General features: G+C 45.7%; 1 pseudogene; it reads left to right on the top strand.

The window, feature by feature from the left end:
- The first annotated feature begins 11,084 nt into the window (after window positions 1-11,084).
- Window positions 11,085-13,954, top strand: LOC138920705 (retinol dehydrogenase 14 pseudogene; annotated as a pseudogene).
- Window positions 13,955-15,745: the final 1,791 nt, after the last annotated feature.

Raw genomic sequence — 15,745 nt, 5'->3', positions numbered from 1 at the left:
CCCTTCCCTACACTCCTGCTCAAGGGCTGTCAATTTGACTTCTGTACTAAATTCTACTACTATTTCCCCAAATATATTATTTCATTTAATCTTCACATAGCCTTGTAAAGCAAGAATTATTATCTCCATTTCACTGGTAAGGAACTGATTGCAAAGAGATTACGCAAGATCACAGTGTTAGAGCCAGAATTCAAAGCCAGATCTATATGACCCAAAGTCCCTGATTTTCCTTCTATTCCAATGCTGTCTTCATTACTTAACCTCTCTCCTTTATTTTAAAAATAAGGATAATAGTACCTGCTTTACCTACCTGAAAGGGTGATTGTGAAAATTAAACAAAAATAGATGTTAAAATGTGTGTCAAAGACTTTTGTCATTTGTAAAGTGCTAAACACAAGGATACCATTGTGTTATTTTAATTTATTTAATAACAATGCATTGAGAATTCACTATGGCACTCATGCTGGAATACTGCAGTGAACAAACCAGATGAAAAATCTTGCATGCATGGAACTTACATTCTACTGAAGCATCCAGAAAATAAACTAAATAAATATGTAAATTATATAAAACATTTTAGCAAGTGATAAATACTACAGAGGAAAAATCAAGCAAGAAGGGAGATCAGGAGGGGTAAGGGGTAGGTGCACTCATAAATAAGGTGTTCAGGGAAGGTCTTTCTATCAGGAAAGAACCCATATCCTCTGGGCCAGTGGGTGGCAAAGTACAGCGCACTGGTCAAATCTGCCAAGGCCTGTCTTCATAAAGCACACAAACAAAGAATGTTTTTTGTTTTTTTTTTACATTTTTAAAGGATTGTAGAATAATCAAGAAGAATATGTGAGCATCATGGCAGAGTGAGTTCTTCCCTTTGTCTCTCTAAGTTACAATCCATAAGACGTCCACTGACCATCAGTGGGCTCCCTGCACAGCACGCCAGAATGCCTGAGAGATCCATGCTTCTATACATCTGAAGGTGGGTGGGCTGGACCTCCAGGAGGCAGCAGAACTAGGGGAGCAGCCCCCTCCCCCACCTGGTGGTGGTGATCCAAAACACAGATCCTCACACCAGCGCATGTGCCGGCAACCAGAGCCTGCAGGAGCAGACATGGTGCTTGTGGCTTAGCCCCTGTTCCTTTCCCGTCAAGTGGTGGCAGGTGGTGCACACATCCTGAGACTTCAGGACACAGAGCCAGTGACCCAGCCTCCTCCTCTTCCCCTGGCAGTGGCACCAGTCTTTCCAGCAGTGGGGACAGCATCCAAAGCCTTACCCAAATAAGAAAGGTGTTTACTACCACAAATGCACTGGCAGAGGATCAACTTATCAAGCACCATGAAGAACTCAGTAACACAGCAGAACAGAAAGAAAATGACAACTCTCCAGAAACCAAACTTGAAGTCACACAAGATTACAATCTAACTGACACAATTCAAAAGAGCTGTCGTGAAGAAACTTGAGTTACAAGAAAACTCAGAAAGACAGTTCAATGAGCTCAGGAATGAAATTAATGAACAGAAGGAGTACTTCACCAAAGAGATTGAAACTCTAAAAAAAAAAAAAAAAAAGCACCAACCAGAAATTCTGGAGACGAAGAAATTCTGGTGATGAAAAATAAAGTAGAAAGCATTGAAAATAGAGCAGACCATATGGAAAGAAGAACTGGTGAGCTTGAAGATAGAAATCTAGAAAAGATTCAGGTGGAAGGGGAGAGAGAACTATGATTTTTTGATAAGTAAGGAAATTTTATGAGAAATCTCTGACTCAGTTCAGAAAAGTAACGTAATGGTAATAGGGACCCCAGTAGAAGAAGAGAGGGAGAAAGGAGCAGAGAGCTTATTCAAAGAAATAATAGCTGAGAACTTCCCAAACCCAGAGAAAGAACTGGGTATACAAGGGCATGAAGCTAATAGAACTCCTAAGTATCTCAACATGAAGAGACTTTCTCCAAGGCATATTACATTAAAACTGTGAAAAGTCAATGACAAAGAAAGAATATTAAGGGTGGCCAGAGAGGAGATAATAACTCAGAAAGGAACCCGCATTGGGCTATCAGTGGATTTCTCAGCAGAAACTCTATAGGCTAGGAGAGAGTGGAATCATATACACCAGATATTGAAGGAAGCAAGCTATCAGCCAAAAATACTCTACCCAGCAAATTTATTCTTCAGATATGAAGGAGAAGTAAAGGGTTTCCCAGACAAACAAAAGCTGCGAGAGTTCACTGCTGCTAGACCTGCCTTATAAGAAATGTGGAAAGGAGTCCTCCTACCTCAAACAAAAAGGGAAAGGGTTACAAAGCTTTGAGCAAGGTGATAAATAGACAGAATCAGAAAATTCCAACTCTAGATCAGAATAGGTTAGTAAACACAAGTATAACGTAAAGGCTAAAAGGAAAGAAAGCACCAAAATTACCTATAACCACTTCAATTTGGTAACAAACCCACCACACAAAAAAGCTCAGTCCTTCCAGGCACTAAAAAGGTAGTAAATTTGGTGTTTGTAATTCAATGGGACAAATGTTATGGTGATTAGAGGAATGGTTTTAAGATCAGAATGAAGGAAGAGGACAAGGAAGGAGAGGGGAGGAGAAGGAGGAAGAGGAGAAGGAAAAAGTTCCTTGATACTAAGCTTCTACTATGCACCTAGCTTTGTATGAGCTGCTTTATCCCATTTAGTTTCATTGAGTCCTCTCTAGAGCTCTGTGAGGTAGATATTGGAAGGAGTAGTGGTGGGGTGTAGCAGATTAAGGTGACATTCTTTCAAATTTTGTAAGACCATGTCTTGATTCTATAATATGAAGAAACTATCTGGGCTTGAGTCAAAAAACTAGTGCAGGCAAGGCGAGGTCTTTGGAGTCTTTTTTCCTCTCCCTAAATTTAAACCCAAATCTTAGGATGTCACCACTCTGTTACCAGCTACTTCACAGGAAACCAAAGGAATGCGTACACAATGGCTGTGCCTCCTTCCATGCGAGAGAAGGCCCTGCTCCTTTGTTTACTCTTACCCCCAGGAAGGAGGAGAGAGAGAGGAGACCCACCAGTTTACAGGAGCTTTGAACCCACCCAGTCACTGTCTACAATTCAGATTAGCGTTGAGAGAGGAGGAAGGTGTATGGGCAGAGGAGAGGAGAATTTCTTCTCCTCCCTAAGCTAGGATTTACCTCCCTTTTATAAATTAGTGTAATTGGTCCAAGCTCAGCTAAGTAGCAGAGCCCATGTCCAACTCAGGTCTGTCTGACTTTTTCAGCTCTTCAGAACCAATGTCTGTGGCCTTTAAAAAGAGGACCTATGGCCAAATGGAGAAAAAAAGTATGTGGCAGCTTAGAGGCTGCTTTTAAAGGCCTAGAGGGCACAGGAGTTCTCAGAGGAGCTGAGAGTGCCAGGACAAATGAAATTTATGGGCCATGTGGCTGAACATGCCATGAAAATATTGGGCTCGCCAGATTTCAGCTCTTTCTGAGAAGAGCTTAGGTCAAGAAAACAAACTGAGATTGGCTAATTGTTGCCCAGATTTCTGACCCTGTTGAAATGTCTCCCATGTGGTTCTCCTTCAGTTTCAACCTGCTGTGCTCCTGTTTGTTTCCATTACTAATTTTTAAAGTACGAAAATAACTTAGTTTTTCTGATTATAAAAGCAATGCATGCTCATTGTAAAAAACCATAAAATACAGAAATTTATAGAGAAGAATTTAAAAGTTGTCCATAATCTCAACCCAGAGATATCACAGTGAATTTTTTGGTACACATTCTTCCAGATTTCTAAACTATATCTGTGTTTGAAAATGTGATGTGATGTCCTTTCCCTCTCTTTCTAGTACATTCCAAGCTTTGGGTAACTGAGGAAGATCTTAGGCAACACAACTCCAGGAAGAGAACGAATCAGATGCACCATGAGAGCCCCTTTTCCTTTTGTCTCCTTCACCTGTAGGTTCCAGAGTAGCCTCATGGGGTATCCTAAGAGTCTAGAATGAAGGCTCTGAGCCTGTTGAGAAGTTAGAAAACAACTGACTCGAGAAGAGACATCAACTCTGGAATCTCCAGGCATGTGGACTCTGTTGGTTTGAAATACAGGACTTGGAACCCACATTAAAATTTTGATCATTCTTCTGGCCTCCATGTGTGCCCTCAATGCAGGAGTCAGCAAACTTTTTCTGTAAAGGGCCAGATAGCAAATATTTTAGGCTTTCTGGACAATACTGTCTCTCAACTCAACTCTGCCATTGTAGCAAAGAGGCAGCCATAGATAATATGTAGATGATGGGCATGACTGTGTTCCGATAAAACTTTATTTATGAAAACAGATGGGAGGCTAGATTTGGCTGGTGGATAATAGTCTGCCAGTCTTTGCACTAGCTAAAGGAAGATACTTTAGGAAGAAACTGTAGCATCTTTTCCTCATTACCAAAGGCGGAGTGCTAGGCCTACACACACACACACACACACACACACACACTCTTGACGTGATACTATAGATTCAGTTTGTTAAATTGTAGTAAAATATGCATAACAAAATTTATCGTTTAACCATTTTTAAGTTTTCAGTTCAGTGGTATTCAGTAAATTCACATTACTGTGCAACCATCCCCACCATGCATCTCTAGAACTTTTTTCATTTTGCAAAACTGGAATTATGGACCCATTAAATAATAACTCTTCATTACCCTCTCCCACCAGCCCTGGGAAGCTACCATTCCACTTTCTGTCTATATGATTTTGGCTATTCTAGGTATCTTGTATGAGTGGAATCATACATTATTTGTCCTTTTGTGACTGACTTATTTCCCTTAGCATAATGTCTTTAAAACTTATCCATGTAGTAGCATGTGTCAGAATATAGATCAAACTTTTTAATATTTTATTTAACATTTTATTTCCTGCATATTTCCCCATTTCTTTAAAAACTTTTGGTAAATACAATTTTTAAAGACTGCATATTATTCTACCGAGTTAGACAGACTGAAGGGGGATTCATTAGAGACCAGAACAACCTTCTCCACTTGGGAGGAGAGCTGGCTGCTCCCCTAAACACAGCTGATTGGATAGGGGACCAACGCACTGGCAAAGTCTATCCAACCACGTATAGGCTGCCCAATAGAGATGCTTTCTATAGAATGGCCCTAAAATGAGCCAATAAAATCCACTTGGGAAAGTATAATTGCAGGGCAAACAAAATGAGAGCAATCACACTGTGACCCACAGTGACAGGGAAGCTCCCAGTTAATTCTATCACAATAAATAATCTGAGTTTGTCTTTTCTTTTTACCCTGATGAACTTGGCAGGCAGAACCAGTACATCCATCAGTGGATGATTTATATTTATAAATATTCTCCTTTGCTGGACATTTAGGTTTTTCCCAGTGTTTTGCTCTTATCAACAATGCTTCAATAAGCGTCTTTGTACATAACCCTTTTCTGCGTATTCGATCACTTCCTTAGGACAGCTGAGGGATTGTATCTTCAGCAGTAAATTTATTGTGACTGTGGATTCTTTGGCCCCTTGGCTTCTAAGAAGTTGAGGATCCAAGATGACTTCACTGCCAAAAACATTGATAGACGCTGCTCTTAAAAACTGTCAAGAGCTGGACAAGACATGAAACCTCCCGTCTTACAGATTTTTTCTGAGGGTAGGGCTCAAGCTTGGAGGTAGAAGGCAGGACAGTAAGGCAAGACCGACCAGGAAGAAGGGCCCTGGACATAAGCCAGTTCATTGTGGGTGCCATTGAGGGTGAGGGTGGAGCAGGGATGGAGTCCGACGATGAGTAGTTATACCAGCTACAGGCCTTCCACCAGCCTAATGAATGCTTGGTCTGTGGGCTCTGTAGGAACCTTGAAGGAGGAAAATCACACAGTAGTGCCACATGTTGTGATACTGGCTATAGTAGAGTTATTCAGCCATGTCCAGGTCTCTCCACTTCCTGAGCATATGGAAGGGTATGCTTTCTCGTTCCTTGCAGGTAGTCAGGGCCATGTGACCAGTTCTAACCAATGGACCATAAATAGAAGTGCCATTGTGTCATTTTTCTAGGATAAGATGGTGAAAAACTCAAGCTTGACCTTTTAGCCTTCTTTTGCCATCTTAGTATTCCTGAAGACCATGTGTTGTGATGGTGGCATTACAAGATAGAGCGTCCTTCAGCCTGAGTCCTTGAGTGGCTATGTGGAACACTGCTTTCCACTGACCTACGTTGCACATATATTATGATGAGAAATAAATTTTCTTAATTTAAGTTGCTGAGTTTTTAGCACTGTTGCCTAGTCCATCCTGACTAGTACACTGTCCCTGTGCAAGGTCAAGTGGTAGTGTTGGAATTTAAGTCTCTCTAACTTCAAAGCTGCATTATTATTCCTAAATCACTCAGGTCTCTGGTTGGTGGGATCTTGGGAGCCCAGTGGTTTGGAGGCTAGGACACCAGATCTTGGATCTAGGAGTATGACCAATTCCTAAGCTCATAGGATTGAGGGAGAGAACACAGGCCACTGAAAGTGCCTCCTGCTCCTGTCAGAAGTAGGAACTGATTTGCGAGGCTGACCCTACAGGCAGAGACATTTTAATGTTAGGTAGCTGGGTAAGGCAAAGAGAGCAAAAATGAGAGGGGGATGAGAGTTGGTGATGTTCCTGTGACCACTGAAAATGAAGTCATCTCATTTCCAGAATGACAATGCAGATTCATTTAATTTTTTTCCAAGCTTCTGTCCTAGCTTGCATTGGTGGTATGTAAGCGGGCAAGGCATTAGAAAGTCGCATGCATCTTAATGTCAGAGTTACTCATCTGACAGCTCACTGAGAGTTGGCATTCTGTTGGATTTGAGTTACTTTGTCTGTATGTCTTGCAGTCTCAGCATCAAATCATCCCTCCCAGGCCAGGCTTCAAATGGGCCCTGGGTGATAGGTCCGTGTAACTGTCCAATGGGAAATAAGCAACACCAAAAAATCACTTCTTGAAAGCTCCATTTTATCACCTCAAAATGGGCATGATGCCTACCTTATAGGCTTGCAGCAAAGATGAAGTGGCATACACTTAGTACAGTAACAACCAGTTTGCAAAAGTTCTGAAAACTTAACAATTAGTTCTTGTGAGCCGATAACATGGCAGCCCCAGTATACCACCGCCCTGGCTCCCTCTCAGCATGTGCCTGTTCCCACAAGGACCAGCTCATGCTATGAATACTGGGGTATCAAAGGTAAAGACAGCTCCATTGCTTCCTGGTCACCTCACTGCTCACATCTGCCTATGGCTGTCATCTTGTGCCTTCTGCCACACAGCTTCTCTACCCTCTGTGGTAAGTGGGGTTTTGTAAAGTCTCTGGAAAGTGTCCTCCTCCAGGTCGGAAAGGAGCCACCTGCATCGCACACGTGCTTTTATTCTTCAGTAGAGGTCGAGGTCTCACGTCTGCGTGTTCTCCACCTCACGGTGTCCATGCTCCCTTTACTGTATGCACCTCAGTGCTCTGGGCTGGCAGATTTCAGCTGTTCAGTGAGCATTTGTGGAGTGCGTACTGTGGGCTAACTCCCCTCCTGCCTATGTTCCTGGATGCCAGGCCCTGTGCTCTGACACCCGTTCTCTCGTTTGCTCCTTAGAACAATCCAACTAGATTAGTATTTTAATACTACAGATGAGGAAACTGTGGCCTCGAGAGGGAAGTGACTTGCCAACAGTCCAGAAGTCGTGTCTTCAGTGGAACATTGCCTTTCAGATGTAACATGCAGGCAAACACCTGTCACCCCTCAGCTGGCTGTTGCTGGTTGTGGACTGGTTTTGCTCAATTTAGGGAGGACTCAGAGCTCTTTTCTGGTACGTTCTATCACAGAATCTCAGCAGAGGGACATTTGGGTAGAAGGGCAAAGCTGGAGTTGGGGTCAGGTCTGCTTCCTGGGAATGTCCATGACCCCATCTCATTCTCTTGCACGTACCTGTGCCTGTTGGAGCCTGGCTGCTGGCCCCTGAAGGGGAAATGCCATCAAGAGGCAAGCTCAGCTCTTCCCAGTGTAGGCGCTAATGGCAGCTGTGTGCAGAGCAGCCCAGGTGCCTTCCCACTGAGCAGCAGATGTGTCCTCTGGCAGATTTCTTGAAGAGAAGCCAGTTTTAGCTACAGAGCAAATGTTGAGGATTGAGCAGGGGGAGGAGGTGAGGGTTGCCGGATGGTGGAGATCTGTTTTCCAGAAGACCTGGATTCAAGTCAAAGTGCTCCTACTAATTAGCTTAGTAGCCCTGGGCAAGTCATTAAAGCTCTGAGCAGTTTCCTCCTCTGTAGACTAGGAAAGAGGGTGAATTATAAGAGTAGCTGCCATTTCCTGAGTGTTCTCTATGTGTTAGGTCCTGCTCGCAACATGAACTCAACAGTATCCACAAGGCAATTCCTATAAAGGACTGAGTCCAGTGCCAGAAACGTGGTTAATATGCAACAAATGCCAGCTGCTCTTATTTTGTTAATCCTCATAACAATCCTAAGATTAATAATAACAGAAATAATAATAGTTGCTAGCATTTACTGAGCACTTTCTATGTAGTCAGCCATTGTTTTAACTTATTTAACGTATGAACTGAATTAACTTATTTAATTTTCCCAACTATCCCATGAAGTTGGTTCTATTTGTAACCCCATTTGACAAATGAGAAATAGTGAAGCACAATCAAGTTAAATACATTGCAAGAACACATAGCTAGAAAGCTAGAAAGGACACAGAGCTATAAGCACTTTTATTCTCCCCACTTTACAGAGACTCACTGAGGCACGGAGAGGCGGAGCGGCGTGCCCAGGATCAGAGTGGGCAGGACCCTCCTCTGGGTTGTTAGGCAGGTGAAATGACATAATGGCATGGAAACTGCTCTGGGAACTGTTGTTCCATCTGCTTCAGCTGGGGGTGAGTAAGCTTTGATGTTCTATTTTTTCTAGTCTAGACACACCAGCTGGCCTAAGACCCTGGGGCCTTCAGGAAGTCCTGCTTGCACTTGGCCTGTTATCTAGGTGGGTGTTAGAAGCCAGTTTGGTGTGTAGGCCCTGGGCTTCCTGTCCCCTTGGGACAGCCCAGGAGCCACTGCCTGTCTGACTTCAGAGCTGCTACCAGCTGGAAGCCTCTAGGAGGGAGCCGACTGGCAGCTGGCCACCATCACGTGTAGCTGGGTTACTAGCGGTCACCCTGCGGGTTTCCTCCAGCCACACTTTCCATCTCCAGTCGCTGAGCTAACATTGGCACCCAGGATGGAAGGCAGCTAGGCAGGGGGAGGCAGGCTTGGGGTCCCTAGGGGAGTAGAAATAATCAGGGTGTCAGGGAGCCTCTCTTTGCTCCCTCTCCCCTCTAGTGCTCCCCACATACCCCCTCTGCCACCTGGGAACATCCCCACTTCCCAGGCACCCATTTGCCAGGATGGAGTAGGGAGGACTATTGGGTCTTTTGGAGGGGTCCCAGAACCCCAGAACTGAGATGCTCTTTGAGGGCAGGTCACTGTCACAGGCTTCTAGGACTGTCTCTTCACCACACTGAGAGCTCCTGTGGGCAGGGGCAGCTCAGGATCTCCCCATCATCACAGGGCCAGGGAGGGGTGGGAGACAGTCACGTTTCCTGAGGGAAAGCCACTTCTACTTATTGGGTTGGAAGTTGTGGGTGGAGGTCTTGGTGGCAGCGGCAGCATGTGTGTGATGTGTGTGTGTGTGTGTATTTGGGGGTGGGGATGGAGTCTAAGGGGAAAGGTGAGATAGTGCTCATGCAGACTCTTCCTCTGAGCCTCTGCATCCCTCAAGGGAGGGCAGCCTTCCCCAGCATGCCCGACTGTCCTGGGTAGAAAGGGCGAGAACCTTTCTGTCTGTCCACTACGAGTGTCTTTTACGGAACCAGGGAGCAAGGAGATGGCTCAGTGTCTACTGGCTGGGACTGGCATTTGCTGCTCCTTAATCCTCTCTGCCTGGAAGTCCCCAGGGCAGCAGGGTGCTTCTGCCAGGAGCTTAGGTACAGGCAAGGCCTGGCTTCCTAAAACTGAGTTCTCACTGAGTTTTGCTGGAGGTTTGAGCTATTCTCTTACTAAAGGGCACATAAATCCCTGTGAGAATGTCAAGCTGGAGGACCGAGATTTGGAACTCTGGCTAAGTCATCCCTTGAGGGGGTGGGGACAAGTTTCACTGTTAAAGCATTTGAAGGAGGTCCCACCTGGGTGCTCCCGTTCCCCTGACTTTGTATCCCCAACCTTCACTTGTCCTCACCCCACAACCCCCACTGACAGAGTCCCAGTACCTAGTCCCTTGTGTCTTGCAGACTGTGCACCGCAGCCTGCAGCTGGATGTAAAGAGAGGTCTTCTTGGCCCAGGCTCCTGCTAATGCTAAAGGGGGTGTGTGGGTGGGCAGCGGGCCAGGCTTCCTGGGGCGGACTCGGGAGAGGGTGAGGACTGGACTTCAGTTTGGTTTCTCTTTGTCAGTAATGCCTGAGCCTGCTTTCCTCTGATTAATCTTAGAGCAAACGTCTGTACAAGAATTCTTTACTTATGAAGATCATACAGTCAGTATAACATGAAATTCTTCCAATTAAAGTGACTTTGACCCTACATGTTGTGAAATATTAACCTTGACATTACCATGCTCATGGTACATTCTCCTCCTCCCAGGGCCTGTTTTCACTACAAAGGGACTCTGAGTCAACGAAGATGAATTGAAACTTCCAAAAAGCCCATCTCCATGACCCCCAGATCTTCCTTGAGAGGAGTTGGCAGTGGGTGAAGAATCTCAATTCATATACCCACAAATATTAGTTCCCTTCACTCCCCTCACAGGATTTTACGCTTTACAGAATCACTACCACATGCATTATTTGAAATCCTTAAAACACATGTCTGAAGTAAGTATTCTCCCCATCACTAAGCTGTAGATGGAGAATCTAAGACTCAGAGAGGATAACTGAATTGCCTGATGTCACACAGCCATTAGACAGCACAGAGTTCCTCACAGTGCCTTCTGTGCCCTCTTTCCTCTGCTCAGCTGCACCAGCCTCCCCTCTCTGTGGGGAGGCCACAGGCCACCAGCCACCACACAAGAGAGGAAGTGCTCAAAGACACCCAGCTGCAGCTGGCACAGAGCTCAGGGGAGGTGGCAGTTCCTCTTGCAGCTGACAGACACTGGGGAGGAACAAATGTCCTGCAGGCTGGGAGCCCATGAAGTCACCATGAGCAGCAAGCGAGGACTAGAGGGAATCAATCCATGAGCTGCCCCCAAAGCTGTCTGTGGTTCTGTCTGGGCCCCACCTCCCAGCAGACGGCCATGCCATCCACCAGCCAGCCAGCTGGAAGCCTGCTGGGATCCTGATCCTCAGTCTGATCCTTGCATCCTCCCGACTCACTGCCAGTCACTCACCAGGTTGGGTCCAGTCTGCCTCTTCCATCCCTCTCTGATCGTCCCCTCTTCTCTGTCTCTGGCTCTGTTCCCTTCCCCAGGCCAAGGGCACTCTGCCTCCAGGCTCTCTCCCCTCCTCCAGTCCATCCATCCTCAGAGGGGTCCTTGCAGTGATTTTTAGAAAGAAAAAAAAGCGCAAATCTGTTTGCGTTATCCTTCAAAATCCTTGACGGGCTTCACATTGCTTTCTGAATACAATTAAAACCCTTTGGCTGAGGCAATACATTTCTTGGGTTGGCCCTGCTTATCTCCCTAGCTTCCCCTCCCCACGTGCATGCTCTGCTCTATCAAATGCAAAATTGTCCAAGCTCCGTGGGTTGTGCCACCTCTCTCCTTGCCCTTGGTGCTTGCTCACTCCTATTCCCTCTTCAGTTGTCACCTCTTCTGCAAGGCCTTCCTCTCAACACCTCCTCCGAGACAGGCTGGAGCATCTCTCCTCAGGGCTCCTCCATGTTTATCCCCACAGTAGGACTGATACTGTAATTCAGTGGTGTAACGAAGTGAAAAAATCTATCAGACAGCTGGCACTATGAGTGTGCTCCAGGGTGACACTTTTCTAGAAACGCCTTGAGAATCTGCCTGGGTGAAATGTGAGAGAGCAGCAACCCAGGAAGTAAAAGATGCTGGCCAAACTGCTCTGCCTGAGACAAGGAGAATATGTTCTTTTGCTCCCAAGAGCAAAGAGGCAGGAGGGATGAAGAGGGGAGGAACAGAGAAAGAAGGGGGCAAGGAGGGCCTGAGAGAAGCTGGGAAGATGGTGTCCAGGATATGGGGCGCTAGGCCGGTGGAGAGTCCCCTGTGGCTGGATGCCCAAAAGGTGTTTTAAATGTTTAATGCCAAGTTTGTTCATTTTTTTAAGTGAGGCAAACCACCTCAACCTCCTTTCCCCCCAACCCCTCAGTCTTCGGTGGAGTTGACCAAGATTCATGAATCAGTGTGTGACTGGGTTTGTGTGTGGGCGCCTGTTAGGGGGGTGGCACTGTGGAAAGGGCTTTGTTGAACACCTGGGTCAACTTGGAGACTGCAGGTATGGAAATATAATCCAACAGAGGCCCTGGGAATGTTGGGAGCCTCTGGGGAACCAGGGAATCTCAGCGAGGCCTTTGAACTGCCACAGGGCACTGAGTGGGGATTTTGAGACCTACTTAATTGGAGGCGCATCAACTTCCCCATGATATGTGAACTATACTAGAAATTACAGAGGGACCAGTGGGCCCTCCGCCCCGGCGGCTATGGCAGCGGCTGCAGTGGCGGCACTACTGGCAGCACTGGGTGAGACCCTGTGGCTGGCTGCTGAGCTGATCCTGGGGCCCAGCGGCTGCCCGGAGGTGGGGACTCCGGCCTCGGGCATGGGAAGACCGTGCTGACCACGAGGCGACGGGCGGCCTGGGCGCCTAGCTGCTGCGCTTGGGGGTTGTGGGTGACCGTGGGCTGCCAGGACCCCGCGCGGAGGCGGCGCCAGCGGCGGGTCAGCTAGATCTTCAGATGCACGAGGCCGGAGTCCCCACCTCCGGGCGGAGCGGACTGGCGGGCTCGTTGGCAAGGAGTGGGACCTCGCCTCGCTGCCCCCAGTGCGCCTTCCGTGTGGAGATGCTGCAGGAAGCGCCTAGAGCGGACGTCTTGACGAGTAGTGCAAGGATCCTTCAGTCCCTTATATGAAGATCGAAGGGGTTGAGAGGCAATTTGCGGTGAACCATCTGGGGCCCTTTCTGCTCACCAGTCTTGGACTCCTCAAAAGTTCAGCTCCCAGCAGGATTGTGGTAGTTTCTTCCAAACTTTATAAGCATGGAGACATCAACTTTGAAGACTTGAACAGTGAACAAAGCTATAATCAAAGCTTTTGTTCTAGTCGGAGCAAAGTGGGGAACATTCTTTTTACCGGAGAATTAGCTCGCGGCTTGGAAGGCGCAACGTACGATACTGTCAGAGTGTTACCCCCTGGTATTGTGCGGACTAATCTTGGGAGGCTCATACACATCCCACTGTGGGTCAAACCACTTTTCAATTTGGTGCCATGGGCTTTTGTTCAAAACTCCAGCAAAAGGTGCCCAGACTTCGATTTATTTAGCCTCTTTGCCTGAAGTAGAAGGTGCGTCAAGAAAGTACTTCGGGGATTGTAAGGAGGATGGACTGTTGCCCAAAGCTATGGATGCGTCTGATGCAAGGAAACCTGGGGTATCAGTGAAGTACTGGTTGGCATGTTAAAATAGGAACAGGGAGTGAAAGACCTATTTATAAAACCGGATGTCAGTTAAATTGGTGTGGCTTGAGCACTTGCTACTTGAAACACAATTTTCATTTTATAATAGTACTGCTTAGAGGTATATATGGATATTTTCAAGTTACTAAAAGGTTATTTTTTGGAGAACGTAAAATTTTAGAAAAGATGTTTTAAATACATATAATAAGCATAATGAGTACTGAAATAGGTATAATGAACAATACAATTATATTTTAAAAATTATAATTGAACAAGCATGGATTACAAATATTAAAGAATTCAGTGACTTAAAATAAGCACCTTGAGAAGTTTTTCAAATGTCTTTGAGTTTCATGGCGAAAGTGTTAAATATTATTGCAAGGCTGGATTTGTGTGGAAATAATATGCCTGGTGTGTGTGTAAAATTCTTACTTGGAATAAATATATTGATTAAAAAAAATTAGAGGAGATCTCCAAGGGGAGCTGTGGAAGTAAGACTAAGAGGCAGTTTTGTGTCTTAATAATTTAGCTGCCAGGGCAGTGGTTGGGGTAGGGGTGAGCAGAAGCTGGACACCCTTCTTCCAGATACTTGTGGCTTCCTCCCTCACATCATTTGGGTCCCTGCTCGTATGTACCACCCTCGGACAGGCCTTCCCTGACCAGCAGAACTACTAAAGCCACCCCCATCACTCTTCTTTAGCTCCTCTGAGTCCTGGAAATTCTATCCCTGAATTTCAGTGGATGTAAAGCTATGTTCAGTTCAGTGAATTTAGAGAAAATACTGTTCTTGAATGCCAGCCCTTTATCCATTCACTCATTCAACAAATATTTATTGAGGGCCTACTATGTACCAGGCACTATTCTAAGCACTTGGGATACATGTGTCAACAAAACAGGCAAAAATCACTGCTCCTATGGGTCCCGAGCATTAACACAAACACAGTCTTAATTCTAATCATCCTAACCCTGCACAGCAGGAGAAGTTTTTCCTCTCAGGACTCAAAGCACTTTACAGGGCTTCTTAGGCAGGTTGCTTCCGGGTAATGGGCTGCTGACACAATGCAGTACTGAAAATATCAGTCAACACAATAGTTTTTCTAAAATGTTAAGGTTATGAATTTTGTGTTTGTATAAAAGGAGTAGTTTGAGACATCAAATTTCAAAAGCCTCCATTTTAAAACTAGAATATTCTGAGGGGTGTCATTTTACCTATCAATCTACCAATCATCAATCTCTAATGGGCCATTTTATTCAAGTAACATCAAACCTAGCTAATCCAACTTATTTATTACAATTAAACTCCCCCCCCCCCAAAAAAAACCCCCACCAAACTTAGCATACTCTATGAAGTACGGTCAGGTCAAATCCAAGTTGCTACTTGTTCGGTTCTTTACTCCAACCATCATGCATTCAGCCAGGCAGTAAGAGCTCAGTGAGGGCTGAAATCAGACCCATGCCACTAAGATGCTCATGATCTAGAGAAGGAACATCCATGGACTCAAGCCAGAAGCACACTGCAAGATGGATGTGCAAATGCTACAGATGCACAGAGAAAAGAGTCTCATGTTCTCTCTGGGAACAGAGGAGATGACACTTACCTGGCCATAAGTAAAAAGGAGAATTTCATGGGTGGAGATGGGGCAGAACTCCAGGCAAAGGAAACAAAAGGAAATCAAAGGGAGCGAAAAACCATCATACTGGATTCCGGCAAGTTCGCTGTGACTGAGGTATGTTCCCTCTGCACCAGGGTGTATTGGGGTTGTGGCAGGAGATGAAGCGGGAAAGATGGGCAGGGTCAGGTAATGAAGGGCTTTGTATACTAGCCTGTGAGCGATCGCCATCATTAAACCGTTTAAGTAGGGGAGTGACATGATGAGACTTGTGTTTCACAAACATCATTCTTGGAGCAATGAGGAATCAGACTGGAAGTGGGGATACCAGTTAGGTGGCTGTTTCAACAGCCCAGGTGAGAACTGATAAGGGCCTAAACCAGGGTAGAGGGTATAGAGGGAGGAATCAGAGAGTAGAAAGTTCAAGAGTAAATTCACAGGACTTAACATGGGAGGTAAGAGGAGACCAGATGGCATGAGGTTTCTTGCTTGGGTGACTGGGTAAAGGGGAGAGCTCCCAAATTACATCTCCCTCTCCCTTACTTCTTCCTGACAACA

This window comes from Equus caballus, chromosome 25, assembly GCF_041296265.1.
Source record: "Equus caballus isolate H_3958 breed thoroughbred chromosome 25, TB-T2T, whole genome shotgun sequence".
Classification (NCBI taxonomy): domain Eukaryota; kingdom Metazoa; phylum Chordata; class Mammalia; order Perissodactyla; family Equidae; genus Equus; species Equus caballus.
Note: the sequence above shows the minus strand (reverse complement) of the source record. Positions and strands in the feature narration are given on the sequence as shown.